At 38.3% G+C, this 26,379-nt stretch overlaps 1 protein-coding gene across 1 annotated transcript in view; it reads left to right on the plus strand.

The window, feature by feature from the left end:
* The window catches only part of HTR1F (5-hydroxytryptamine receptor 1F), a 133,120-nt gene that overhangs the window by 26,740 nt on the left and 80,001 nt on the right, over positions 1-26,379 (plus strand). The window lies entirely within an intron of this gene.

Here is a 26,379-nt window from a genome sequence, read left to right on the forward strand (position 1 = left end):
TGGCAGTATTTGTTATAATTTACAGAAACCACTTCTGTTTTTGAGGTATGATTGACATACAAAAGCTGCACATATTTAAAGTATACAACTTGATAAAAGTGGTGAGAGTGAGCATTCTTATATTGTTTCAGATCTCGAAGGATAAGTTAGTTGTGGGTTTTTGCTATATGACCTTTATTGTGTTAAAGTAAGTCCTTCTATACCCATTTTTTTTTAGAATTTTTAACATAAAAGGGTGCTGATTTTAAATGGATTATCTGCATCTAAGATGATTATGCGATTTTTATCCTTCATTCTGTTAACGTGGTGTACCACATTATTTGACTTTCAGATGTTGAACTATCCTTGCATCCCAGAGATAAATCCCACTTGGTACTGATGTATGATCCTTGAAATATACTGCTGAATTTGGTTTATTAATATTGTGTAGATAAATTTTGCATCCATATTTATCAAGGATATTGGCCTGTAGTTTTTTTGTGGTATCTTTGTCAACCTTCAATATCAGTGTGATGCTGGCTTTATAAGGCTTTATAAAATGAGTTTAGAAGTTTTCTCTCTTCTTCTATTTTTGGAAAATTTTAATAAGGCTCAGTATTTTTTTTTTAATATTTGGTAGAATTCATCTATGAAACCATCTGGTCCTGGGCTTTTTCTTTGATATATTTTAAATTTCCAATCCAGTTTCCTTATCTGTTGTTAATCGGTTTGCCTTTCTATTTCTTATTTTTAAAATATTTTATTGATCTTTTTTAGAAAGAGAGAAAGGGGGAGAGAGAAAAAAACATTGATACAAGAGGGAAACATTGATCAACTGCCTCCTGCATGCCCCCTACTGGAGAGCGAGCCTGCAGTCCAGGCAAGTGCTCTGACTGGGAATTGAACCAGCAAACTTCATTGCACTGGATGATGCCTAACCAACTGAGCCACACCAGCCCAGGGTATTATTTCTTCTTGATTCAGTCTTGGTCCATTTGTATATTTGTAGGAATCTGTCCATTTCTTCTAGATATCCATTTTCTTGGTATAAAATTATTCATTGTAGTCTCTTATAATCTTTTTTATTTTTGTCTTAGTTGTAATGTCTCCCCTTTCATTTCTGATTTCAATTATTTGAGTCATATCTCTTTTTTTTTTTCATTGGTTAGTCTGATTAAGGATTTGTCAATTTTGGTGAACTTTTCAAAACACTCTTAGTTTTATTGTTTTTCTTCTATTGTTTTTCTATTCTCTGTTTTATTTTTTTTTTCTTCTCTAATCTTCGTAATTTCTTTTCTTCTGCTAACTTGGGTTTTATTCTTCCTTTTTAGTTTCTTTAGGTGTAAAATTTCATTGCTTATTTCAGATCTTTCTTATTTTCTAATATAGGCATTTATCATTATAAAATTCCCTTTGAGAACTGCTTTTCTTTGTTCCACATGTTTTGGTATTTTATGTTCATTTTTCTTGAGATAATTTCTGTTTGATTTCTTATTTGATCCAATGGTTATTTAAGAGTGTGTTGGTTAATTTCCATGTAATTGTGAGTTTTCTCATTTTCCTTTTATTCTAATTCATTCCACTGTGGTTGGAAAATATACTTGGAATTATTTCAGTCTTATATTTGTTGAGATTTGTTTTGTGATCTGCTATGTTACCTATCCTGGAGAATGTTCTGTGTGCACTTGAGAAGAATATGTATCTACTCCTGTTGCGTGAAATGTTTTATATATGTCTGTTAGGTCCACTTGTTCTATAGTGTTATTCAAGTCTGCTGTTTCCTGATTTTCTGTCTGGATGATCTATCCATTATGGAGTATTGAAGTCTCCTCCTATTATTGTAATGTTGTCTTTTTCTTTCTTCATATATGCCCATGTTTGCTTTATGTATTAGGTGCTCCAATGTTGGGTGCATATATATTTATCATTGGTGAATTTATCTTTTTATGATAATGTCTCTAGAAATTTTGTCTGTAGAGACAGTTTGTGACTTAAAGTCTGTTTTTCTGATGTAAGTGTATGCACCCATGCTCTCTTTTGGTTACCATTTGAATGGATTATCTTTTCCATCCTTTCACTTTCACCCTATGTGTATCCTTAAATCTAAAGTGAGCCTCTTGTAGACATCATACAGTTGGACATTCATTCAGCCACACTATGTCTTTTGCTTGATGAGTTTAAGTGATTTCCATTTAAAGTAATTATTGATAGGAAAGAATTTACTATTGCCATTTTGTTCACTGTGTTCTGTCAATTTTTCAATTTTTTGTTCTTCTCTTTCTTTCTTGCTCTCTTCCTTTGTGATTTGATGGGGTGTGTTTGTTTTTTGTAGTAATATGCTTTAATTGTTTTCTCTTTATCATTTTTGTATCTACTGTAGGATTTCTTTTTAAGGTTATCATGAGTCTTGCACAAAACTTCTTATAGTTATAACATTCCACTATAAGCTGATAACAAGCCAACTTCAATTTCATAGAAAATCTCTACATTTTCACGATCCTCATTTATGTTAGTGATGTAAGGATTTACTTCCTTTTATATTGTGTATCTGTCAGAAAATTTTTGTGGTTACAGTTATCCTTAACACTTTTTTCTTCAGACATTGTATCTTCAAAACTCTCTAATTCATTTCTACAGCAAAACTCTCCTGATTTTGTTGACTTTCCTTTCTATTCTTATTTTGTTAATTAATTTGTTTTGGTTTTCATGGTACTTGAGAGTCAACAGGCTGTGACAAAATCAAGGGGGTTATAAGAATAATAAAATCAAGAACCTTTAATCTGATATAAACATTTTTCACAATCTGGCCTCTACATTTTCAACTTTATTTCTAAACCAGATTAACTCACCATTCTGAATTTCTTAACCAAGACCTACTTAGCAGTTACCGCCTCAACAAAATCTTTCTAGAGTCCCTATAGAAGTTGTTATTCAATTTACTGGCCACTCCCAGCTCTTATTTGTATATATTTATAGTTGAACATGTTACATTTGTGTGTTGTTTATGTATAAAAATATCTCCCTCACATTCACTATGTCACAACCTTCTGAATGGCAAGGACATGTCTTTAATCACTGTCAATCCAGTGAGTAGTGATTAATATAAGCTTTAAAAACTCAACCAATACATATTTAATAAGCAAATGAAAGTCCAATGAGTTAATACTCCCTGGGCCTCTTATTAGTAGTATCATCTTGATCATGTCTCTAAACATATTTGTGTCTTTGCTTATTTACCTGTAAAAAAGGTATAATAACTCTTGACCTCCTTAAAATCTCCCAATTGTTGTTTGATATCAATATAAGAAAATGAATTACAAAAACATTTTATAAATATAAGGTATTATTTTTAGAAAGCAGAACACTTTTAATGTTATGAGTCTATAGTTTTTCTGAAGTTCCAAATAGCGCACACATGCATACAGGCATATGCACACACACACGCACACACAAATGATATTAAATGCTACCAGATTTATTATTCTTACTAATTCCTTCATTTCCTAATGTGCAGAAGAAGTATTAGCTTTGCTATCAAAGGGGAATTATTAACTTCATTTCACAGAAACTTTGTGTGTCTTTTTTTCCCTTTTTAATAAAATCTTTATTGTTGAAAGTATTACATATGTCCTCCTCTATTCCCATTTACCCTTTTAGCCCACCCAGGCCTTCACCACCCTATTGTCTGTTCCATGTTTGCATATATTCATACAAGTTCTTAGGTTGATTTCTTCCCACCCATCCACCTGCCCTGCCTTCCTTCTGAAATTCATCAGTCTGTTTCATGCTTCTCTGTCTCTGGATTTATTTTGTTCATCAGTTTATTTTGTTCTTTATATAATGTAATACTTGTCTTTCTCTGACTGGTTTATTTTGCTTAGCATAATACTCTCCAAGTCTCTCCATACTGTCAGGGTAAGAGACCTTTCTTTTATACTGCTGCATCCTATTCCATGGTGTAAATGGAATACTATGAAGCAGCTTTTTTTATCCACTCATCTACTGATGGGCACTTGGGCACAGAGCTTTTTGAATTGTCTTAGTCTACATCATTATTGTTCTCTTTGATTTTTAAGTTTCTGAAAGATAAGAAATATATCTCTATATAGTACATACTATACCATTATACACAGTCAATAAAAAAGCATCTTTTTTTTAAAAAAAATCTTTTTTATATACATTTTTATTGATTTCAGAGATGAAGAGAGAGGAGAGAGAGAAACATCAATGATGAGAGAGAATCATTGATCAGCTGCCTCCTTCACACCCACTACAGGGTGTTGAGCCTGCAACCAGGCATGTGCCCTGATCAGTATTCAAACTGTGACCTCCTGGTTCATAGGTTAGTGCTTCATTCCTGATCCACACTGGCCAGGCAAGCATCTTTTTTTAAATCCTCATCTGAGAATGTTTTTATCAATTTTAGAGAGAGAGGAAGAGAAGGAGGGAGGCAAGCAGGGAGGGAGGGAGGATGGGAAGAAGAGACGAGAGAGAGAGAGAGAGAGAGAGAGAGGAGAGAGAGATTGCTGTGAGTGAAAAACATTAATCAGTTGCCTCCCATACGTGCCCCAACTGGGGATTGAGCCTGCAATCTAGGTAAGTGCCCTAAATGGGAATGGAACCTGCAACCTTTTGGTGTACGGGATGATAGTCCAACCAACCTAGTCTCCCAGCCAGAGCAAATAGCATATTTGATATTGATAATAATTTTGTGAATGTTTATAAACAGGATTAAAAGTAATAAGAAAAACCTGATATGCAGTAAAAAAAAAAAAAAATCAGGCAATGGTCCTTATGATTCCCACTGCAAAATCTCTACGCAGAATGGTATCTTGGCTAGGAAAACATCATTTACAGTCCTTAAACTGTACCAGTTGTTGAATTGTTGAGAGCTCAGATTTTTTATTATTGTACTGTATATGAACTAAGCAGTGCTTTTGGCATTCTGTAAACTGTTAAATTTTACAAATGAAATGCACAGCTGGAATATAACTTTACCTCTGCTTCCAGCAAACTTTCAGATGCCTTTAATCCAAGTGACATAAAGAAAATTTAAATTATAAAAGTTAAATTTTAAAAGTTAAAACAAACAGTAAGATTATTGAAGTGTTTTAAATATATGTCAAATTTTTCATCATTCATTGGTTTTACAGATGCCACCTCAGTACTATTGCTCATGTCACTGATGAAGCCATGCTATATAAAGCACAACTCGGTCAAATTCAGGAGAGTTAACAGAGAGATATTCTTTGTCAGAGATGGAATTAACAAGTACAGATTCTGTGGAAACTGTTTGATAACCTTCAGAAATGACACCCTACCTTTGTAGGGCCCAAAGTGACATCATTATCAGGAAGGAATGCCAAATTGTTGCTCTAAAGAACTATACAAAAACAGTGTAAATCTTGGAATTCTGCACATATTTATTTGCCTCACCACTGAGGAGCTCTCAACAGACAGACCTCAGCTAAGATGTAAAGCAGCAGCCCTCTGAATGAATCAGAGAACCTGTGAAAGCTGTACTAAATACATACACATGTAAGACAGTATTGTTAGTATTGATAACAACTGGTCTAGAGACCAGAGAGTTTGTGATGGGAACTTTAAAAATAATCCATGTACAAGGTGTTGGGGCTGATGGAAAGGTGGACAATGAGAAGTTACACTGAGTGGCCAGATTATTATGATCTCTGAACGCATAATAACCTGGCCACGCAGTGTGTGTGTGTATATATATATATATGTATATATACACTAGAGGCCCGGTGCACGAAATTCGTGCATGGGGGTGTGTGTCCCTCAGCCCAGCCTGCACCCTCTCCAATCTGAGACCCCTCAAGGGATGTCCAAATGCCCATTTAGGCCAAATCCTACCGGGATCGGGCCTAAACGGGCAGTCGGACATCCCTCTCACAATCCAGGACTGCTGGCTCCCAACTGCTTGCCTACCTGCCTTCCTGATTGCCCCTAACCCCTTCTGCCTGCCAGCCTGATCACCCCCTAACCGCTCCCCTGCCAGCCTGATTGATGCCTAACTGCTCCCCTGCCAGCCTGTTTGCTCCTAACTGCTCTCCCCTGCAGGCCTGGTCACCCCTAACTGCCCTCCCCTGCAGGCCTGGGTTCCCCCAAACTGCCCTTCCCTGCAGGCCCGGTTGTCCCCAACTTCCCTCCTCTGCCAGCCTGGTCACCACTAACTGCCCTCCCCTGCTGGCCTGATCGTCCCAACTGCCCTCCCTTGCAGGCCTGGTCCCTCCCAACTGCCCTCCCTTGCTGGCCATCTTGTGGCAGCCATCTTGTGTCCACATGGGGGCAGGATCTTTGACCACATGGGGGCAGCCATCTTGTGTGTTGGAGTGATGGTCAATCTGCATATTACTCTTTTATTAGATAGGATAGAGGCCTGGTGCATGGGTGGGGGCCAGCTGGTTTGCCCTGAAGAATGTCCCAGATCAGGGTGGGGGTTCCCTTGGGGTGTGGGGCAGCCTGGGCGAGGGGCCTGTGGTGGTTTGCAGGCCGGCCACGCCCCCCTGCAACCCAAGCGGATGCCCTGAGATCTGGGATTTATTTATTTTCTATAATTGAAACTTTGTAGCCTTGAGTGGAGTCCAGGGTGTGCGGAAAGCTTGGCTTCCTCCATTGCCCTGCAAGGGGCCGTCTGCCTACCTGATCGCCCCTAACTACTCGCCTGCCTCCGTGATCGCCCCTAACTGCTGGCCTACCTAACTAATCACCCCTAACCACTCTGCCTGCCTGCCTGATCACCCCTAACCACTGGTCTGCCTGCCTGCCTGATCACCCCAAACCACTTGCTGGGGGGCAGGGCCAGCCCGGCAAGGGGCCATGGTGGTTCTGGTCTCTGGTTGTTCTGGTCATTACGCTTATGGTGGCTGGCCTTTTATTATATAGGATATATTGGGTTCTTGTTGCCTTCTGTCTTCAGTTTTGTTTGAGGTTCTAGGAAACAGGAAAAATATTCTTTGACATCCTGTTACATAGAGAACAAAAGAAATAGTTTCCTCCCAGTTTTTCACTGTTATAAACAGTTCAATGAATTGTCTCACGTGCATACTATTTCACTTCATTTAAATTATTTCTGCATGGTATATATCCAGCAGTAGGATTACTAGTCAAATGATATAAACATTTTCAGGATGTGTTACTTACTGCCGGGTTCTTTTTAAAAGAAGTTTACCAGTTGTCATTGTAAGTTTGTACAATTGTATTTATTTCCCCACAACTTGATACACCTATATACACTGAGTGGCCAGATCATTATGATCTCTGAACGCATAATAATCTGGCCATTCAGTGTATATCCTATATAATAAAAGGCTAATATGCAAATTGTCCCCTCGACCAGGAGTTCGACCAGCAGGCAGGCCGGTCATCCGCCCATGTCCCCTCCCACTAGCCAGACTGGCCGGACCCCACCCATGCACAAATTCATGCACCAGCATGAATATATATATATATATATACACACACACACACTGAGTGGCCAGATTTTTATGTGTTCAGAGATCATAATAATCTGGCCACTCAGTGTATATTTTTGTGTGTGTATTTTAATTTATATTTATTGCTAAAAGTATTACAGATGTCCCTTTTTCTTCCCCATTGGTCCCTTTTAGACTTCACCCGTGCCTCCCCCCGTACCCCACCCCAGGCTTTCACCACACTATTGTCTGTGGCCGGGGGTTGTGCATATATGCATATAAATTCTTTGGTTAATCTATTCCCACAATTGCTAATCCATTGGCATGAGACAAGATTTTTTTCTTAACTCTCAAATATTTTTAAATATTTGTGTCAGTTGTTTTATCTTTTATGTTATTTTTATAAGACAGTTTTATTTTTCATCTAGATTGTGAATTGGGGTCTTCTAATTTCATAGAAGAATGCTAGGAGAATTTTAGTAAATTACATGTTAACTAGACTCTTTCCCTTACTATTTTTTCTCTTGCTTTTTTTTTTTTTTAATTTCACATCATCATTATAATGCTATTTGTTTTCAAAATATCTTCTGCTTTTGTTTATATGCATGTTGGGATTGGCAAGTTATAGAAAGAAATAAAATTTAGAAATGTGAATTATTAATGAAAAAGCTTTATAACTGATCCATATCTCCATCATGCCAAAATATAAGGTTAAAACATTTAATGGATATATATAACAAAAGAAAAATAGCTAACATAAAGCAAAATGTTTTTATATTTTATACATTTCCCAAAATGAGAATCAATATTAATTAGTTTTTCAACCAAAATCCATGCTTACTATAAACAAACTAAAGGCTTGAGTAAAAATTAGATAAAAAATAAATATTGAATGTGAACAATTTAAGTCAAATTAATTGAGCTTGTGTTCAAGGATATTGCACTAATATGTAATTTTAATTTTTTACTTTAATATTTTGCCTTTTTATATATCCATGTGGATGTTCAAATTTCTCTTGGGACGGTAGGAATACTTTAATCCAGTTTTGAAAAGTAGTAATAATATGCGAGTCTAAATCCTAAAATCTGGTAGATAAAAATGAAAGAAATAGGCATGAGTAAAGATTTTAATAACAAATTTTCTAGAATCATGAACTATTTAACATAACTTACACTTATATGTACAGAATGGGATGTATTGCTTACTGCCATCTCTAAGATATAGAGATAAGTGTGATAGGATGGTCACATACCATCAAAGATAAAATTAGATATTTGGAAATATACTAATATGTTGTTTTAGAATAATTAATATCACTTCATAATATTGAATAACACTTGGATAAAGTCAATCTCATAAATGTGCAACTATTAATATTACTACTTTTCTATTTAAAGAGAAAGGAATGAGCCTAAAATAAAATGGCTAATATTTAAAGATTCAATCAGCAGTATAATTTCTTATCTTTGCAATTTTCTGTAAAGTTTTGCATGACCATTTGAATATTAACTCAGGTAAATCAAATTTTAAATTTATCTTGAATGATACTAAACATGACTAAATCAAAAGTCAGTATAAGCATTCTGGAATGTATCAGATAAACCAAATAGTTTCCAATTGAAGTTAATGTTCTTTGATTTCCTAACTGATTTAGACAAATAATAGTAGAATAGCCAATGAATAAATCAATTCTTTGGTAATAGTTGGCATTTCTTATCAATAGTGCTTTATTCAATACTAGATGCCCAGTGCACAAAATTCATGCACTGGGAGAGGGGAGTCTCTCAGCCTGGCCTGCAGCCTCTCACAGTCCGGGAACCCTCGGGGGATGTCCATCTGATGACTTAGGCCCGCTTCCCACAGTGCACTCCCACAGGGAGTGGGTGTAAGCTGAAATCCTTAATGCTGCCGCGGAGGCTTGTGGCTGAGCAGCGCTCCCCCTGTGGGAGTGCACTGACCACCAGGGGGCAGCCCCTGCATTGAGCGTCTGCCCCCCGGTGGTCGGTGCATGTCATAGTGACCGGTTGTTCTGTCGTTCTGTCTATTTGCTTGTTAGCCTTTTATTATATAGGATTTTATTCCTGGCTGAAGATATTAAATAATGATATGTGCTTTTGGTGGACAGAGATTATGTATTAAATTCTATGAAAAATGTCATTTAGATTTTAAGATCCACAATCTTTTTTTTTTGCCTTATGCTCTTTTATTAAAAGTCACTGTAAAGAATTCCAGAAACTAATTCATAATAAGTTACATTTATGTAATCTTTGTATTTTCCAAAGTACTTGTAAATACACTATCTCCTTTGATGCGCTTATCAACTCTATGTCATAAGAAAGACCTGTGTTATCAGTCCTTTTTTCCCCAGGTGAAATTGACTGCAGCCTATATAGCCAATGATCTTTATGGTATTCCAAACTGCCTTAATCCCACAAAGCATGGAATGTAGTGTGCCATTAATTTATTCTATATTAAAATATTAACAATTTGATATTCCACACCTGCTAGAAATACAGTTTTATCATAATGCCTCAAATCCCAAAATATTTATGATTAATAACACTAGTCCTACTTCCTGTGTAAATAGTGTCATAAAGAGCAGGTCAATGAAACCATTGTTTCAAATGTCATAATTAAATTTATTCCAATTTTCTGGTTGATTCTCTAAATATCTGGTGGATATTGATAAATGTTAATTACAAAAAGAACTAGCCAAATATACTAATTTAGTATACATTTCATGGTGCAGCTATTATAGTTTATCCTAAAAAAAAAAAAAAAAACAAAAAACTTGTCCTAGCTGGTTTGGCTCAATGGATAGAGTGTCGGCCTGTGGACTGAAGGGTCAGTGGTTCAATTCTGGTCAAGGGCACATGATCTGGTGGCAGGCTTGATACCCAGTGTGGGGCATGCAGGAGGCAGCCAATGATTTTCTCTCATCATTGATGTTTCTCTCTCTCTCTCTCTCTCTCTCTCTTTCTCTCTGAAGTCAATAAAAATATATATTTTTAAAAAACAACCTTTTTCTTTTCTTTAACTTCTAAACCTTTATAAAGTGGCTATTTGTAGGGGAGGATGAGGAAGGGCTACAGTTGTATCAATATATCAGAGCCATGATATATTATGATGGGAGGAATTTCCTAAGAATAGAAAAGAAACAATTTGTTTCACTCTTTTATTTTTTTTAAGGAGGGGCTAAAAAGAGAGGATGAGATTAAATTGGACTGTGGGCCTTTCACTAACTTCTCACAAGAGCAGAAATGAGGAGGCAGAGTGGTGATGAAAACCAATAATTCAATCTATCACAATATTCGAGCATTCCCAGATATAAATGATAAAGAAAAGTAAGTTGGGAATTTGGGAGAAAATGAGCAAAAAAACATTATGGTAAATCAAGAAATTAAAAGCAGAATTGACACTTGGGGGATTAAAGTCAGTATAAGTACTGTTTCCAGAAAAGACCACTACCACTGATTGACTGGTTCACTAACGGCCATTAGCGGTTAAAGGTGAAAGGAAGTTAGGGTCCAAGAACCTGCTGGAAGAAGATAGGCTAGAAACTTAGAAATGTTGCCAAGGGAACATGTGAATGAGTAAAAATGAATTAAGGATAAGGTGACTTTAAAAAGATGTTTCTAGGAAATGAAAAATAGACTATATATCAGAGATTAAATTTAACAAATAATCTTTATCATCCTTTGGAAATCCAATATTTTTTTGTTATTATTTAGAGGGATGATAATAACCCTGGATGGAATGACAAATGGGTTTTAGCTCTTATCTCTCCATGTATCTAGGGCTATTTGAAGTAACAGTCAAAGTATTATTTTAAGCATATAATTATAAACTAGGGGCCTGGTACATGAAATTCGTGCACTCATGGGGGTCCCTCAGCCTGGCCTGCACCCTCTTGCAGTCCAGGAGCCCTCAGGGGATGTCCGAATGACAGTTTAGGCCAGTTCCCTGCACCAGTCAGACATCCTTAGCACTGCTGCAAAGGTGGGAGAGGCTCACCAGCTGTGAGCCCGACTTCTGGTGCACTGACCACCAGGGGGCAGCTCCTGCATTGAGCGTCTGCCTTCTGGTGATCAGTGCGTGTCATAGCGACCTGTCATTCCACCATTCGGTCAATTTGCATATTAGCCTTTTATTGTATAGGATAGTGGCTGCTTACTACCTAGTGTGAGGGAACTGTTCATAGATTACCCATGCAATACACAACCTGTCCCACTCACATATGTCTTTAACTCTAAGTAAATAAGAAACAGACTACATAATAATGGTAATCTTGGAAAAAGCAATGAATTAGGAGTTATAAAATCCTTGTTCAGGTCACATGTCTGCTAGCTCCTAGCTGGATTACATTATTCAAATGAATCAATCTCTCTGAATCCTAGTGCCCTTATTAGCAAAATGGTGATAATAATACTCTCATCTTCCAAACTTAAACAGTTGTCTGAATTAATCAAAGAATGCTTTATAAAATGTCAAGTTTTATAGAAATGCACATTATTATTTAAAATATTAATAAAACTATCAGATAACCATGTTGCTACATTTATGGATATCAATTTTTTAAGAGATAGCAGGCATCCTATATCGTGTAGCTTTAGTTCCAAAGCTAGAAGTATCTGTTTAATAAATGAACTATACTTTTGGTTAAGTAAATAGCCATAATGTTACTATTGTTGAAAAATACTAAGTTTATGCTAATTCATAATTCCATATATTAGATTTAGAAATCCCAGTGGACCCCATTCTTCCTAATATTCTTTTAAAATGTTTTTTATTTTCCCAGTGAATTGATTCTTTGTTATGATAGAAAATACCCACAGTTTCTAAGCTGTAGTAGACTGCCAGTCTCGGTAGAGAGAAGTAATGTAGAAAGCAGAAGGATTCTGATTCAAGACCCTCTTGTCCATGCACAGTCTACTCTGCAGCTCATCCTCCTTTTAGGACCTCTAGATGTTGAATGCTCTAGGAGTCTCCCTTCAACCCTCCCTCCTTGTTTATCCACACTCAGGTTGACCCAACAGTTCCCATGGATTAAAAAACTTACAGACGTTTTCCAGATTTATAGCCCCAGCTCTGAATTACCAATGACCTCTAGACTTAGATACAAATGGCTCTGCCACATCTTCCTGTATATGTCTAGTCTACATCTCACAATAACTATGTCCCAAATCAACTTCTCAATGTTCCATCTAAACTTGTTCCACCCAGAATATTTCCTGTTTTTCTTATAGTACCGCTAAAACACTGGTTGCTTAGGCAAAAATATGGTTGTTGTTCTTTTTTAAATTAAATTTATTGGGGTGACATTGGTCACCATGATCATATAGGTTTCTATGTTATAAGATCTGTTCATTGCACCCAAAGTCATCTCTTCTCCCTCTTGACCCCACTTTTCCCCTCTCACCCCCATTCAATTCATCAGCAAGTCCTATTGATCCTAGTCTAGTATATATCCCTTATTATTCCCCATAAAATGCTACATGATTGGATCTCTGGCCACTATATCAAGCTTATCTATGTAAAATAGGTCTTTTCATTTATCACTTTTCTTAGCACAAAGCCCTTCTTGAAATTATATTTATTTGTTTATCTATTTACTAGTGGCCCGGTGCATGAACTTCATGCACATTAAAAGGGAATTAGCCGAAACCGGTTTGGCTCAGCGGATAGAGCGTCGGGCTGTGGACTGAAGGGTCCCGGGTTCGATTCCGGTCAAGGGCATGTACCTTGGTTGCAGGCACATCCCCAGTTGGGGGTGTGCAGGAGGCAGCTGATCGATGTTTCTCTCTCATCGATGTTTCTAGCTCTCTATCCCTCTCACTTCCTCTCTGTAAAATATCAATAAAATATATTTAAAAAAAGGGAATTAATTAGAGGAAATATTTTAATATTACTATTTGCCCTTTCTCTATAATAGAAGTGTCAGAGATGAAAGAAAATTAGCAAAATGTATATGAAAATCTCCCTCCTGTCAGAGTCTGGGGCATGCCACGGGACCTAGAGTCAAGTCCCCGCCCACCATGCGCATGCGCTTCGAAAACGTGGGAGACCCAGACCCGGCTGGCCCCACCCCCATCAAGCCCCTCCAGGCAGAGGGCGCAGCCTTAGGTCCTCCAGCCTGGTGCCTAGTGGGGGATGCAGCCTCAGATCCCCTGACCTGGTGCCAGATAGGGACATGGCCTGAGGTCCCCCATCAAGCCCCACTGGGTGGGGGGCATGGCTTGAGGTCCCCGTCAAGCCCCCGTCAAGCCCCACTGGATGGGAGGCGTGACCTGAGGTCCCCCAGCCCGGTGCTGGGGCGGGGGGTGTGGAATGAGATCTCCCAGTCCAGCACCGGGGTGGGGGATGCAGCCTGAGGTCCCCCGTCAAGCCCTGCTGGGAAGCACCCATGGCCTGAGATCCCCCATCAAACTCTGCCGTGCAAGGGTCATGGTCTGAGGTCCCTGCCAAGCCCCACCAGGCAAGGGGCACAGCCTGAGGTCCCCCAGCTGGCGCTGGGGTGGGGGGTACAGCCTGAGGTCTCCCAGTCCGGCACAGGGGCAGGGGGCATGGCCAGAGGTCCCCAGTGAAGCCCTGCTTGGTGGGGGGCATGGCCTAAGGTCCCATGTCAAGCTTTGCGGGGAGGAGGGCACTGCCTGAGATACCTCGCCCCGGCCAGGCACCATGCAGCCTCAGGTCCCTGCTGTTCAGTCGTGACATTACGGCGTCCCAGCTAATTTGCATATTCCTCAGTTATATAGATAGATTGTCTCTCTCCCCTATTACAGAAGGACTTTTTCACTTTTATCCTCAGATCCATACTTAGAATACTGGCTATCACATTGTATACATTCAATAATACTTGCGAATGAATGAATTCATAGACATAATATGAACGGCCTTAGAATTGATGGGAATCAGGTTGACAATTATACATGATCAGCAGTGTGCTAGATGTGCTTTTGTGAACACATTCTTTGTTTATAAAAATACATTTTTGGTGTTCCTTTTGAATACAGAGAGCAAAAATGTCATATTATTTCAAAGAAATAATTCTACCTATTTTCAACTCAGGGTAATGCTATAAGAATGAGAGCTCTCAAAAATGAGGTAAGGGAAAGTCATTTTGTTTATGTTTAAACAATCTATTTCTCCAATCATCCTGCCCTGCCTTTTGAATTTTTTATAGTCAGGAACATATTTTATCTTTCCTCCCATAGTCAAAAATGATGTTCAGACTTGATGATAGTGATCATAAGAAATATTACTATGCCAAATCATTTCAAATCATGCAATAAAAATATGTCATGATAATAAATCTGTTTTTTTTACAATTCACGATGTCTTATTTGCCATAATAACTTAACTTTTCAGTGTGAGTTGCATATCTCTAGCCAAAAAAGTAGTGTGTATTTCAGATCTTAAAGTTATTTTTTATATATTTAGAGAATTCTAAATAACACTCTTCTGGGTCATTCTGACCTGACTGATAATGAATTTTATAGTCTACTATAGTATTTATTTGCCTTGGCCTGAAATAAATTAATTACCAGGAAATGTGTGAAAAATATTCTTTTGTATAATCCCTGGTTTCTCTCTCCTGAGTTTATTTAGGTAATTACAATGTTTTGGGGATCAAATTTAATCTCCTAATCAGGGATCTTGTTCTTTTTCCCATATTCTATGTGTCAATTGATAGTACCTTCTTTTATCTAGTCTCAAGCTAAAAGAGTAATTCCTTAATGCCTGGTTGTTCTTCATTTCCTATATCAAATGAGTCACTATATCCTCTCAGTTCTGCTTACAGAATATCTCTGGCATCTATTTCCTTCTCCAGCACCATACCTCTTAAAGTTTGATTCATTCTAGTCTTATAGAGACACATTCACCTGTCTTCTCTCTACACCATCTCTTCTCCATAAAACCAGAGGAGTCAGCTCAGAATTGTATCCCAAAGTCCTGAAAGGCAGTAGCATTTTGAGAATGCTTAATCATCTTGCTAATATGCACTGAACTGCAGAGATAACACTTGAGGTAGATTCTACCAAAAGAATATGAATTGTGATACCAGAGAGGCAGGGTTTTAGATCCTGTCTCTGCCTCTACCAGTGGATCATCTTGGGCAAATTTATCTCTCTGGAACCATATTTAACTTTGAGATAAGAATTCGCACTTCAGAGGGTTGTTGTGAAAACTAAATAAGATAATGTATACTGAAAGGTATTTCCTCACATGTGTTGAATGCTCACCAGATGTTAGTTCTCTTGTATTCTCCTACCACTTCTAGGCACCATCATGTTAACGAAACACACCTGCAGAAACTTTCTTAGCCCTCTGTACTGATTGATACCTTGTACTAAAGACTTCCTTACTTCTCAATGAGGATAAAGCAGTGGTCGGCAAACCGCGGCTCGCAAGCCATGGTTTGCCGCTCTGTTGACTAATGAGTTTGCCGACCACTGTCATATACTACCCTTTACCTCTTTGCACACAATATGCCACAATTGCCTAATCCTCACAGCTTCCAACTACACGGTAACCTTTAGTCTAGTCCAGTGGTCGGCAAACTCATTAGTCCACAGAGCGGCAAATTGCGGCTCGCGAGCCGCGTGAGCTGCATGTGGCTCGCGAGCCGCAGTTTGCCAACCCACTGGGATAAACGAATCTGAGTGAAATCCTGTTCTGTCTAAGGAAACCATTTGCTTCTGCAAATCTTCATTCTACAATAGTTGAAAATAATTTCTCTTCATGTTGTTTTCTTTCTTTAATATATATCAATGAGTTCCCCTAGATTACAAGTAAAAATACAGATTTCTTAGCCTTCTCTACTCTACCTTAGCATATTTTTAAAAACTCAGTCTGACACTCATTCTTTTAACTACTTGGCATTCTCATAAAGTGTATGGTCTTTACTGCTCTGTGCCCTACATGGCCAGTCTGTCCAATTAGAATTCCATTCCCTACTTGTATGTTTAGTAAATGCCTAATATTCTCAGGTAAAATCCTCTATAAAATGTTGTCAACCTTTGCTGCATCTCAGGAAGTCAGTTTTTTCCAGCTTAGTATTCCCATTACAGTTTTTATAAAATATTTTTTATTTTTCAATTACAGGTAATATATAGTATTATATTGGTTTCTAGTGTACAACCCTATGATTAGACATTTATATAACTTATGAAGTGATCACCCTGATAAACCTAGTACCAATCTGAAACCATATTGTAATAGTTATTATAATATATTCCCTATGCTGTGTTTTATATCCCCATGAGTATCCTGTAACTACCAATTTGTACTTCTAAACCCCTTCACCTTTTTCACCCATCCCCCAATGCCCCTCTCATCTGACAACTGTCAAAATATTCTCTGCTTTTATGAGTCTGTTTGTTAATTTTGTTTTTTAAATTCCAAATATAAGTGAAATATCTGGCATTAGTCTCTTTCTGTCTGACTTACTTCACTCAGCAAAATAGCCTCCACATCTATCCATGTTGTTGCAGATGGCAATATTTGATTCTTTTATATATGTGCACCACTTCTTTTTTTTTCTTTTTTGTTAGTTCTCAGTTGAGGATATTTTTTTTATTGATTTTTAGAGAGGGTGAAAGGGATGGGGGAGAGAGAGAAAGAGAGAAAGAAACATCAATGTAACAGACTCACATCGATTGGTTGCCTTCAGCACATGCCCAGACTGGGGCTGGAGATTGAACCTGCAACCCAGGTATGTGCAGTTGACTGGGAATCGAACCTGTCACCCTTTTGTATGCAGGCCAACATTCTAACCACTGAGCACACTGGCAAGGGCTGTATGCACCACTTCTTTATCCATTCGTCTATAGATGGACACTTAGGTTGCTTCCATGTCTTGGCTATTGTAAATAATGCTGCAATATACATATATAGGTATATGTCTTTTTGATTTTGATTTAGTGCTTTGGGTTTCTTCTGATAAATATCCAGAGGTGGAATTGCTGGGTCTTTTTTTTGTCTCTTGTTATTCCCTTTGTTTTAAACTCTATTTTGTCTGGTTTAAGTATTGCTACCCCAGTGATTTTTGTTTGTTTGTTTGTTTCCATTTTCATGAAATATCTTTTTCCATCCCTCACTTTCAATGTGTGTGTCTTTTGATCTGAAGTGAGACTCTTGAAGTATACAGCATATGTAAGGGGTTTGTTTTGTTATCCATTCAGCCACCTTATGTCTTTTGATTGGAGCATATAATACATTTGCATTTAAAATAATTACTGATAGAAATATTTTTATTGCCATTTTATTGTTCATATTTTTTATCTTATTTTTCTTCTCCTTAAAGAAGACCCTTTAACTTTTCTTGAAATACTGGTTTGGTGGTGATGAACTCCTTTAGATTTTTCTTGTCTGGGAAGCTCTTTATCTTTCCTTTGATTCTAAATAATAGCTTTGCTGGGTAGAGTAATCTTGGTTGTACTAGTAGGTCCTAGCTTTTCATCACTTTGAATATTTCTTACCAATCCCTTCTGCCCTGAAAAGTTTCTGTTGAGAAATCAGCTAACAGTCTTATGGGACCTCCCTTGAAGGTAGCTAACTTCATTTCTCTTGCTGCTTTTAAGATTCTCTATTTGTCTTTAAACTTTTGCATTTTAATTGTGATGTGTCCTGGTGTGGTCCTCTTTGGATTCATTTTGTTTGGGACTCTCTGCACTTTCTGGATTGTATATCTATTTCCTTCACCAGGTTAGAGAAGTTTTCTGATATTATATTTTCAAATAGGTTTCCAATTTCTTGGTCTTTCTCTTCTCCATTCTGCACCCCCATAATACAAAAATTGGTTTGTTTGAAGTTGGCCCAGAGGCTCTTTACACTATGCTCATTTTTAATTTTTTTTTTCTTTTTGCTGTTCTGATTTGGGTGTTTTCTGCTTCCTTATCTTACAAACTTCTGATTTGACCTTCTGCTTCATTTACTCTACCATTGATTCTCTGTAATGTATTCTTTATTTCAGTTAGTGTATTCTTTACTTCTGACTGATTCTTTTGTATGTTCTCTATCTCTTTGTTTCCTAATCTCTTTGTTGACATTCTTATTAAGTTTCTCTATTCTTCCACTAAGTTCATTAGTATCCTTATAACCAAAATTTTGAACTTTGCATTTGGTAGATTACTTGTCTTCATTTTGTTTAGTTCTTTTTCTGGTGTTTTGTTCTGTTCTTTTATTTGGGACATGTTTTTTTGTCCCTTCATTTTCTCTGTCTCCCTATGTTTGTTTCCATGTATTAGATAGATCTGTGACATCTCCCGGTCTTGGTAGAGTGGTCTAATGTAGTAGGAGTCCTGTAGGGTCCAGTGACACAGACACCCATGCTAGGTCCTCCAAGTGTACCCCCCATTTGGGCTGCTGTAGTTGAGCCTTGATTGCTGTTGGAACCTCAATGGGAGGGATTTACTGATCAGCTGTAAGGACTGTGGAGGATCTGCTGTGCCTATGATCCCATAGAGCAGAACTCACTTCAGCAGGGCTCAGGTATTGGCCAAGTCATTCTTTGAGTGTGTCGCTCATGCAGATGGTTAGGTGATACTTTGGCATGGTCTGAAGCTGTCCACTTGGTGCACTGGTTCTGAGGCCTCCTGGGAGATGCAGATCAAGGTCAGCCACCACTTGTGCCCTGCCCAAGCCACCCGACATGAACTACAAAGAGATCTGTAGACAGCTGCTATTTGTGCTAGACTTGGAGGTTCCCAGTAGAGGCTAAGCTGTGAACCAAGGCCATCTGCCAATAGGGCCTTGCCTGAGGTCACTTAGAGGTACAGGTAAACCAAGGCTAGGTGCTGCTTGCTTGAGAGATTTTAGGAAAGTCAGCAATATAAGCCAAGACTGGCTGTTTGTATGGAGAAGCCACTGGAAACAGCTTAAGTGGGCCCAGAAGTTGGGTGGTGTAGGGTGTCAAAAGAATCACCTGGGTGAGCAAGCAGTGTGAACCAGGTTGATTGAGACTCAGATATGGTACCCCCATGCTTGCTCTGTTGGGGAAGACTCAGCAAAGGAACAATGGCCTCTGCCAGCACTTTTGTCTGGAAAACAGCTGTTCCCCAGCTCTTACCCTCATGCCAGACACTTCAATTCCTCCCTGCATGTCTCTGGTGCCTTTCGAGCTGCTGCCCTAGCATTGGAGCTCAGAGCCAGTGAGTCGAGTAAGTACATGCATTTGGCCCTTTATGAGGAGCGCCTGGTACTGCAGCAAACCTTAGTCTCACACAGCCACATTCCCTGCTGTACAATCATTTTGTATTCTATATTTTCAACAAATATGATTTATATGCAATTGTTATTTTCATATAATTCAGAACACCAAGATTTAAAAACCTAGGTGCATATTCTGGTATGTGTACTAATTTTATTTGCATGAAAATAAGATTCAGCCACTGAGATTTCAAAGTTGAGAAATTTCAAAGCCCTCTTAAAATAAAACCTTAGAAAAATTAATTATATTTTAGGCAGTTTATTAAATAAATAAATTGGAAAGCAATGAAGCATAGTTTTAATAATCTTCAAAATAAACACTCATTACCAGAGTTCTTTCATATTGCAAGTTTATTTCAGAAAATATATATCCCTACCTTGATAGTCCAAAGGGGGAAAAAACTCCTTACTTGGAAAAAGATGAAAAGATATAAGAATAACTGACATCTAGCTATTGTACCAGTTTTAGCCTCAGTACAGCCAGGACAAAGGGCACCATACATACCTAGATCTATATACTTCTCCCCTACGGTACATAATGAACTTCTATGGTTCCCTGCACAGGAGCTTCAACATTTCGGTCAAGGTAAGAGAGAGGAGAGAATTTAAATATCTAGCGGCTATAGATTCTAGCCAATAAGCCCACCTTCTTGTATATCTAGACCAGAAGGTTTGAAAATTTTAATAATTCCATCTGGGAATAGGGAGGCAATTGGACTATCTCTATACTTGTGATGTGTGTTATATTATTTACATTATTTTAATGTCCTTTTATAAATTCTTTTCCATCTCTTAAGAAATCTGATAGGTTAACATATATCTCTACATTCTTCAGTTTGGGCATGAGAATTTTCAAAACCCCATTTTGTAAAATTGCTGATGAAGTGGGAACTTTGTACTTTCTGACATAACACGAGCTGTTCAATTAGTTAAGCATTAAAAAATCTCATGCTTGGGGAAAGATAAGAATTTTTAAGGCCCTTTTTATTACTTGAAAAGGAATTTTATAACAAATTCAATTTAAGTATAATTATAACTCTTAATTATCTGTAACAATGATGAATGGAAAATTGAAATCTATAAATAATCCAAAATTTTATTTTAAAAAGCACATTGAATCTTTGTTCCCAATGAGCTTCTTAACTTTGCTCAGAGCTGAAAATTAATTTGTGTGGATTCTGTCTTTTTAAATATGGCACCTCACCCATGGAGGAGGAGCTGATCAGCAATAAATTAGTTACTAGTAGAAAGTAGTGGGGGGAAGGTGAAATCATAAATCAAAGGACTTGAATCAAACACAAAATTCATATCTAAGCCCTGAAAATTCAACATGAAATAAAGCTGCATTTTGATTTTTATAATATAAATAGACATTCTAAGAACTAAATACAAAGCATGTTGAGTGTGAATTTTTCTGAAAAGGATCTTTTCTTGTCATTTGAAAATACAGATTAGTACTTTTTGGTTTAACTTTCTGGATTAGAAAATACAAATAACTATCTCATATTTTATCAATCCATTTGTTCCCAAGCAACAAAACAAAACAAACAATATTTTCTCTGTTTCCCTTCTGGATTTTTCAAGTGTAGTTTATCAACAGAAAACCATTTCAAAGGTGGACAAGTAATTTTTTTTATTTGCTGTGCAAAGTCAGAATGCAAAAAAAAAAAAAAAAAAAAAAAAAAAAAACAACACACAAAAAAACCACAAGTCAGTAAGATCTGTCTGATGCTATGTTTAGTTCTGCCTCTCTCTTTGGAAAGGATCACCACCCAACCAGCTCCAGACAATAGAGCAAACACAGCAGCAACCACAGATGGCTTCTTTCAGCAAGCTCACCAACACTTCCTTCTGTGTATTGAAAAAAACCTCGGTTTTGTCTCCAAACTCTGATATTTTGGTTGGGTGACTTTATGGGAATGATTCATTTGATTTCTAAAAGGATATTTATTTCCATTTATTATCATTTGTATGTAACCTGCAGAATCTGAAATCCAGCATTGAAATTGTAAAATGAAGCATAAGTGACATGTTGGATGTGCCTACAGAAATTATCTTTTTTAATAAGCTAAAACTCAAATCTTCCATTCAGGAGAAGGCATTTGGAGCAGTACCCCTCACAGTTACCCTTCTGGGAGTTCCCATTTCCTCAGGGATCCCTTGATTACCTTCCTACATCCACCCTGCCGTGAGTGGGACTCAGAAGCACTGCATCTAGGTGTTCACACTTGACTTCCATTCCAAGCATATACACTGAGTGGCCAGATTATTATGATCTCTGAACACATAATAATCTGGCCACTCAGTGTATATATATTAGAGGCCCGGTGCATGAATTTGTGCATGGGTGGGGTCTGGCCAGCCTGGCCAGGGGGAGGGGACACGGGCAGTTGGCCAGCCTGCCTGCTGGTCGAACTCCTGGTCGAGGGGAGAATTTGCATATTACCCTTTTATTATATAGGATATATACTGAGTGGCCAGATTATTATGCGTTCAGAGATCATAATAATCTGGCAACTCAATATAATTACTACTCTTTGCTGCTTCGAGTAAACAAGACACACCATTATTCTCATGGAGATAATAAATAGGTCCTCCTTTGGAAAGGAATCATTTCTTTAAATTGTTTGAGCCCTGGTCAGATGGCTCAGCTGATTGGAGCATCATCCCATACACAGGTTGCAGGTTTGATTCCTGGTTGGGGCACATGCCTAGGTTGTAAGTTCGATGCCCAGTCAGCATATATCTGGAAGGCAACTGATTGATTTTTCTCTCTCACATTGATGTTTCTCTCTCCCTCTCTCTCTCTCTCTCTCTCTCTCTCTCTCTCTCTCTCTCATCAATAAAAAGACATATCCTTGGGTGAGCATTAAAAATAAATAAATAAATAAATAAATAAATAAATTCTGTGTGAAAATTATGGAGACCTTCTGTTTAATCAAAGGTGTATTCAATTTGTAAATACTTTGGAAATTACTGATATCCTCAGTTAAAACCAATAACTGATGTTTGCAAAAGAAATATAATCATGATCTCAATTAAATAACTACTATACTTTATTTTAAAATTTTAACCCAAAAATAGTCTTTAGTCTGACATATACAATAAAATTTCCCTAGTTAAGCAAACTTAATCTTTAGTCTTATATATATAAAATAGACTCCTATTATTAGATTTGAAAATGAAATTTTTATTTTGAAAATAATTTGGCATAACACAAAAACTAAATTCTCCCTGGGCATTTAAGTTTGATGTACATACAAGTGTTTTGTAATATATTTGTTACTTTAGGAGACAATACTAGCATATCTGTGGGCCCCTTGAAATTATGTGCAAAAATGTCATGTTTTTATGTATCTCACCTTGGTCGGGGGGGAGTAAAACAACCTATCCTCAGAACCATGGCACAAAGTAAATTCCACTTATCCTATATAATAAAGAGGTAATATGCAAATTGACCATCACTCCAACACACAAGATGGCCGCCATGATGTGGTCAAAGATGGCTGCCCCCATGTGGACACAAGATGGCCACCACAAGATGGCATGCAGGGGAGGGCAGTTGGGAGGGACCAGGTCTGCAAGGGAGGGCAGTTGGGGGTGATCAGGCCAGCAGGGGAGGACAGTTAGGGGTGACCGGGCCTGTAGGAGAGGACAGTTGGGGGGGACCAGGTCAGCAGGGGAGGGCAGTTAGGGGCAATTGGGCAGGCAGGGAAGGGAAATTAGGGACGACCAGGCTGTCAAGGGAGGGAAGTTAGGGGTGACCAGGACAGCAGGGGAGAGCAGTTGGGGGGACCCAGGCCTGTTAGGAGAGGGCAGTTGGGAGGGACCAGGCCTGCAGGGGAGGGCAGTTAGGGGTGACCAGGTCGGCGGGGGAGGGCAGTTAGGGGAGACCAGGCTGGCAAGGAAGGGCAGTTAGGGGCGACCAGGCTGGCAAGGAAGGGCAGTTAGGGAAAGGCAGTTGGGAGCGACCAGGGGAACCAGGTTCATAAGGGAGGGCAGTTAGGGGCAATCAGGCTGGCAGGGGAGGGCAGTTAGGGGCAATCGGGCTGGCAGGGGAGCAGTTAGGCACTGATCAGGCTGCCAGGGAGTGGTTAGGGAGTGATCAGGCTGGCAGGCAGAAGCAGTTAGGGGCAATCAGGCAGGTGGGCAAGCGGTTGGAAGCCAGAAGTCCTGGATTTTGAGAGGGATGTCTGACATCCCTCGAGGGGTCCCAGATTGGAGAGGGTGCAGGCAGGGCCTCTAGTTGTATATAAAGTCATCTATGCATGTCTAGTTTTTAATACTGAGAAATACCCTTGTTTATGGACTCACTGAAATGTATGAAGTATATAGATGAGTCCATCAACACATGCACATACATCTCTCTTCAGAACGGGGATATTCTTGGTCATAGCATAAATTATATGTTATAATTATACAATTTATTACTCATTAGCTTATTTTACTATGCTCTGGTTTATCATCATAAAGATATTAATTTCTCATGATCTCTCTTATTCACTTTATGGCAAAATTTCTTTAAGGAAAAAATAAATATTAAATTAATGGCAGCAAATAGATTTGAGAAAATGTGTTTAATGTGTATGTAGTGACATATTACTGAATCCTGTTTACTTTATTTTAAAATGCAGAAAATATTTTGAATGTTTAAAAAATAAATGGGCAGAACTAGAGAGCTGCAACTGTGAGCACCTACATTACACAGCTAACTATATCTTGAATTAGAAAACTGTGGAGCTGCAGATAATTTAAGTTGTATAAAGAAGTTTCTGGATGAGCCCTGGACAGTTTGTTCAGTGGTTAGAGCCTCACCCAGTGGGTAAAAGGATCATGGGTTCAATTCCCAGTCAAAGGCACATAACTCATTGCCAGTCAGGGTGCTTATAGGAGGCAACCAATCAATGTGTCTCTCCCATGTCCATGTTTCTCTCTCTCTCCTTCCACACACTCTCTGAAAAACAATGGGAAAAATATCCTCCAGTGAGGATTTTAAAAAAAAAGTTCCTGGATGAAAATAGATTTCACTTAAAAATGCTTTACTGTGGGTTAATTTTCTAGTCAATGATTATAACACACATGTATTGACATTTGAAGTAGAAATGAGGATTTTTGTTGTTGTTTTTCATGTTTTTTTTTATCCTCACCTGAGGATATTTTTTCTATTGCTTTTCAGAGAGAGTGGAAGGGATGGAGGGGAGAGAGTGGGAGAGGGGGAGAAAGAAACATTGAAGTGAGAGAAACACATGAACCGGTTGCCTCCCCCACATGCCCTGACTGAGGGCAAGGAGCAAACCTGCAACCCAAGTACCTGTCCTTGACTGGGAATTGAACCTGAGACCTTTCGTGCACAATCCAATGCTCTAACTACTGAACAACACAGGCCAGGGCAGAAATGAGTTTTAAATAATATTACATATAAGGAAATGTGAGATACAGTGCCCTGAAAGAAGGGACTGTGTCCTATTCAGTGCCATATCCATAGTCTGGCATTTAATCAATAGTTGATAAATGGGAAAACAATCAATATATAAGGCAAATCCATAGTTATCCTTCTGGTTCCTATAAGTAGTAGTAGTGCATGACCTCAGGATAGCCTAAGTAACTCTTTAGGTGTTCTTATGTGCATTATAAGAATTTGCTAATGTGATAGACAAGCATTATAATACTGTAAAGTGATAGCCTAATTAGAGTAAACAAAACATTTTGCCCTACAAAATATATAATAATAATAAAAATATTAGTAGTGACTAACTTTTACAGGGTCCTTGTATATTAAATGGTATTAAGAAAAAGTATGTAAGACAACTAAACAAGGCAAGGGAGTATGTGTTTGGTATCTAACAAAACCATTTCAAAATATTTAATAACTAGAGGCCCGGTGCACAAATTCGTGCACCAGTGGGGTCCCTCAGCCTGGCCTGTGGGATCGGGCTGAAACCAGCTCTCCGACATCCCCTGAGGGGTCCTGATTGCGAGAGGGCTCAGGCCAGACTGAGGGACCCCACCAGTGCACAATCGGGGCCTGAGAGGGATGCGAGAGGTCGGCCAGCTGGGGAGGGACCTAGGGTGTGTCCCACCCATCTCTCTCAGTCCAGATAGGCCGGACCCCAGCAGCAAGCTAACCTACCAGTCGGAGTGTCTGCCCCCTGGTGGTCAGTGCACATCATAGCGACTGGTCGACCAGTTGACTGCCCCCTGATGGTCAGTGCACATCATAGCAAGCAGTTGAGCGGCCTTAGCATATCCTTAGCATGCTACACTTTGATTGGTTGAATAGACAATGGACGACCGGGCACTTAGCATATTAGGCTTTTATTATATAGGATCAACTTGCATTTTAAATAAGTAACTTAGGAAACAGGGCTTACATGTAAAATTCTGATTAAAGGAAAGTTATTTTGTTCTATCTTCAAAATATACCAGGTGGGGCAAAAATAGGTATACAGTTGTTCATATGGAAAATAATAAAATAATAATAAGAAGAATAAATTGTGTTTCACATACTCACAACTGTAAATTCTCTTTTGCCCACCCTGTACATAGATTGACTGCTTCATTCAGGAGGATGTTTTGTTTAATGTGTAGCAAGCAACTACATAGTTTGAGTATCCAAACTGTTGCAAAATACCAGATAGTCATGTTCCTAATTAATTTCAGTGACAGTATCTGGGACAGAAATTATATATTTGGATATAAAATCTAAATTTGGATTCTTCTAATCCATAAACTACATGTGACATATAAGATGTC

Source organism: Plecotus auritus, assembly GCF_963455305.1.
Source record: "Plecotus auritus genome assembly, chromosome: 2".
NCBI lineage: Eukaryota > Metazoa > Chordata > Mammalia > Chiroptera > Vespertilionidae > Plecotus > Plecotus auritus.